Below are 4925 nucleotides of genomic sequence, written 5' to 3' on the forward strand. Positions count from 1 at the left end.
CGTGCGAGAAAAGCTTCCCAGAGCTCAAGAAGAAACTAACAACAGCACCGGTTTTGATTGTGCCAGACATACACAAGAATTTTGAAGTGTATTGTGACGCATCCCGGAAGGGTCTCGGGTGTGTATTGATGCAGGACGGCAAAGTTGTCGCGTATGCTTCCAGGCAACTACGGAAGCATGAGGAAAATTATCCTACTCATGACCTGGAGCTAGCAGCAGTCATCCATGCACTCAAAGAGTGGAGGCACTTTCTGTTGGGAAATCGTTGTGAAATATATACGGACCATAAGAGCCTTAAATATATTTTCACACAACCAGAGCTAAATTTACGACAACGACGCTGGTTGGAATTGGTCAAGGACTATGATGTCGGCATTCACTACCATCCAGGGAAAGCAAATGTAGTGGCAGATGCTCTTAGTCGAAACCCCAGCTCGGGCAACGACAGTCCACAGAACTTGAGGCCTGAATTTCAGCAGGAGTTTGCTAAGCTCAACATGGTATTAGTCTCTGAGGGCAGCGTATCAAATCTGGAGATACATCCCACCCTAATGGAACAAATTAAGAAGGCTCAGCATGGACATCCCAGCATCGAAGGTATAAAAAGGAAAATGAGCCTTGGCAAGGCTTCAAAGTTCGTCACAGACAATGAAGGAATATTATGTTACGGGGACAGACTTTGTGTACCAAACATTGAGGAACTCAAGCAACAAATCCTAACCGAAAGCCACACCGCCCCATATTCGATCCACCCTAGAGGAACCAAAATGTACAAGGACATTCAGGAAAGATTTTGGTGGCACGGTATGAAAAAGGGATATAGCCGCATTCATTGCTTGTTGCGATTCATGTCAGCGCATAAAAGCCGAGCATCAAAAGCCAGCAGGGCTGCTACAGCCAAACCGGATACCTGAGTGGAAATGGGATGAAATTGGAATGGACTTCATCGTCGGACTACCTCGATCACAACGCGGAAATGACGCCATATGGGTCATCACAGATAGGCTAACCAAGGTAGCACACTTCATTCCCGTGAAGACGACCTACTCCACTCAAAGGCTAGCTAAGCTTTATCTCTCCCATATAATTTGTCTGCATGGAGTCCCAAAGACTAAAATATCCGACCGAGGCACTCAATTTGTCTCTAAATTCTAGGATCACTTAAAACAAGCTCTGGGCACTCAACTAGCATTCAGTACAGCGTACCACCCTCAGACTGATGGAAAAACGGAACGTGTGAACCAAATCCTAGAGGACATGCTGAGAGCCTGTGTGCTCACATATGGATCCAGCTGGGAAGAAAGTTTGCCATATGCCGAGTTTGCTTACAACAACAGTTACCAGGCCAGCTTACAAATGGCACCTTTTGAAGCATTGTACGGACGGAGGTGTCGTACCCCATTAAATTGGTCAGAGACAGGTGACAGTCGTATCTTCGGCCCAGACATGCTCAAGGAAGCCGAGGAGAAAGTTAAACAGATCAGGGACAGACTCAAGACAGCTCAAAGCCGACAAAAGAGCTATTACGATCGAAAACATCGTGAGGTCAGCTTTGGACCCGGTGATTACATATACCTACGAGTGTCTCCTATGCGAGGCCTGCAATGGTTCAAAATTAAAGGGAAGCTAGCCCCGAGATTTATTGGACCCTTCGGTATAGTTGCACGAAGAGGCACCGTAGCCTACCAGCTAGACCTACCCAAAGAGCTGTCAGACGTCCACGACGTGTTCCACGTCTCACAATTGAGGAAATGTGTGAGCAACCCGGAGAAGCATGTATCTCATGAGAGCATTGATGTGCAACCAGACCTCACCTACAGAGAGCGGCCAGTAAAGATATTGGAAGAGTCTGAAAGGAGGACCCGTCAGAAAACAACTAAAATTTTCAAGGTTCAGTGGAGCAATCACACCGAGGATGAAGCTACATGGGAAAGAGAAGATTTTCTTCGGGTAGAGTACCCACATCTATTTGAGGATCAGCTGAAATCTCGGGGACGAGATTTTTCCTAAGGGGGGAGGTGTTGTGACACCCAAAAATTTTATCTGGCTTTTTCAAACTTTTATCTTGATTTGAGGGATGTTATTTAAAATTTTCTTCTAAAGGACTCTCCCTCTCAAAAACTTTCTTTTATGACAAGTGTTTTGTTTGGATTCACCCAAGACTTGATTTTTGGTCTGGGAGGTTTTTCCATCTTATGTGGACTCAACAACAAATGTTTTTCATTTTGGAAAAATTATTTTTGAAAATCTTTTTTAAATAGCCCTATGGCATTTGGAGTGATCTTTTTCCCCTTTCAAAAATCACCTCTTGCCATGACATGAGTGGAAATCCCCTCCCAAAAGCCTTTCCCCATCTTTGTGTCAAGATATACTTCAAATCCAGCAAGTTGAACCTCCCCATGAATTTTCTTCCATTTAATTTACAAAGGGACTACCATTTCTACTTTGAGTTTGGCCTCCAAACAAATTTCCCTGGCTTGTCCTTAGAGCCCTCAACCAAGGTCCATGATGATCCACTGGTCTCCAGTTCAAATATTTCAAATTGTGCTTTCTGCAAGTCTGGACCATATTTGCCAAATTTGATGAAATTCAATTGTTTTCTCCTCCTAAAAATCTGAGAAAATCCAGGCAGCCTCTGGATGCATTGAGAGGTCACCTCACCAAGTCCCAGCTCCAGAATTTTTTTTCTTCATGCCAAATCATTTCGTTGAACACCTGAAGGGCACTGTTACTGTCAAGTTCAGAAGTTTAGTAAACAGTTTCAGTGAGCCACTGTCGTTTTCTTCAGAACCCCTTCTCGATCTCGCCAGTGGCCGCGGTGGCGCCGTGCGCCCTATGCTTCCTTCTTATCCCTGCACCGCACGATCGCCTGGAAGCATGCGGGCGTCGGCGATGAGCAGGAGGAGGTGCGCCACCCCGTGAGCGACGGCAGCAGCACCCTTTGCGGCCGCCAGAGAGGCGCAGCGTTGGACGGCGCCGTCCAGCGCCGCCCAAGCCACCAGAGGCCACCGCGTGGCCATCCACTCACCCGTGCACGCTGCAGTCCATCGTCGTGAACTGGTAGGTGCGGAGCGCGCTCCCTGCTGCCACCGTGCCCGTACGGCCGTTCCGTCGGGGACCGGCGTATTACACCAAGCCCGACCGAGGTTTAGCGGAGGAATGGCACCAGTGATCCTCCACGGTGATGCCTAGCCACCTAAACCCCCTTCCCAACCTCTACCTCGCCGTAATTGCTCGCCGGAGCTATCCCGTTCATGGCCACCCCTTGGATCGCCTATAAAAGGAGGCCCCGAGCTCGAACTCGAACCCGCACCACCTCTGCACACCACCAGTACCACGCCAAGCCACTGAGCAGCCCCCGAGGGAGTCTTCTTCCCCAACTCCGGCCGCCTCGACCCGCTTCGGGACCCAGCTCGATTCACCCCCGTGCGTGCACCCCTACCCCTCAGCTCTTGCCAGCAGCCTCCCAGTACATCCACTCTTCTGACCCGCGCATCAATTTGGAGTTTGCAGCACCCACTGGAGTACTCCACCATCGCCCGAACCACCGTCCGCCGGAGATAGTGTCGCCGTCGACGTGGTGCTCTCCGACAGCCAAGTCCACCACCCACCGACGCGGAAGATCACCCTGAACCTGTTGGTACCCTCCGATCTCTCTGCCTCGCCGTGGTTCAACGCCGGCGACCACCGCAGCCTTCGGGTGCCGGCGAACTCCGTTGGGAGTTTTAAACCCGACGGGTGGGACCACCCCGTCAGCCTCTCTCTTTTCTCCCTCGAACCGTTTTTCTGAAAGCGCCTTCGGGCAAAATGTGTTTTCCCTTTGGACTGGCGCATTTCATACCGAACCATTTTCTGTTTTCTCAAACAAGTCCCTGGATCTTTTCTGTTTCATCACAGATGAGCCCTTGGACTAAAACCCTTATATCTTTTTAATAAAAGATGATTTTTGATTGATTCTTTTTCTGTCAGTCTTATATTTTTGTCTAGTTTTTTGTAGTATTTATTTGGAATATTTTTGGAACAATTTTTATTCACGCAATGATTTTCACGTTAGTATACGGTTTCGTTATACCGTAGGTTCCGGAGGAGGTGACGGAGCCGCGAACTTCGCTGAACTAGACTCTGACTTCTCCGAACCAGGCAAGCATGTTTGAACCTTTGATATGATAGGTGTTTTGCATGTTTTCTTGAATGGTTTGTGCATGGCATATGAGCATCGGTGAGTATTACGTTGCATGCAAGGCAACTAACCCTGTGTTTCGAAGTTACTGTGATCTTTGATGAGGGATGACCTTATCATGTGGTGACATGATAGGTAGTAAGATGGTATTGTTGTAGCATGCCAGTCTTACGTCATCCGGTAAACTCCGACGTTAACGTGGACTGAGCCACGTTACCGTTCTTCCCCTTTTGTGCTGCCACATGTTTTCTGCAAAGAATACAGTTTAGTAAGTTGTTAACCTCTTTCCTTGTACACACCAAATAGAGGGGCCGGGATGAGGGTTCCATGGCCCTGGATTAAAGCCAGTCATCCGGTCAGGGGGCATGGGTGTTTCCGGTTGGGACCGAGAGGGGGGCACCCCTTAGAGCGCGCGGTATAAATTTGATCCCATGCTACGCGAGGTTGTAGCCTCCCCGTCTCAAAGTTTTTCTTGAACGTTGCCGAGGGTGATTCCTGGCATCGGAATGTTGACTGGGTGTGTACTGGTTAGATGTGTTTCTCCTAAAACACCGTAAACAGAACTAGTCCCTTGTGACTACTGAAATCCATTGGCTGTGGTTAAATAGTACAAACTCTGCAGAGTCAAATCCTTCCGAGTCATCGTGTCCATGGTCAAGGACCATGGCCAGTATATCCTTATCCATGTCAGTCCCTATGTCAGTCTCCGTGGTATATCCCCGGTGAACAAGCTCGAGTGGTAAAC

This window comes from Aegilops tauschii, chromosome 5 (genome assembly GCF_002575655.3).
Source record: "Aegilops tauschii subsp. strangulata cultivar AL8/78 chromosome 5, Aet v6.0, whole genome shotgun sequence".
Classification (NCBI taxonomy): domain Eukaryota; kingdom Viridiplantae; phylum Streptophyta; class Magnoliopsida; order Poales; family Poaceae; genus Aegilops; species Aegilops tauschii.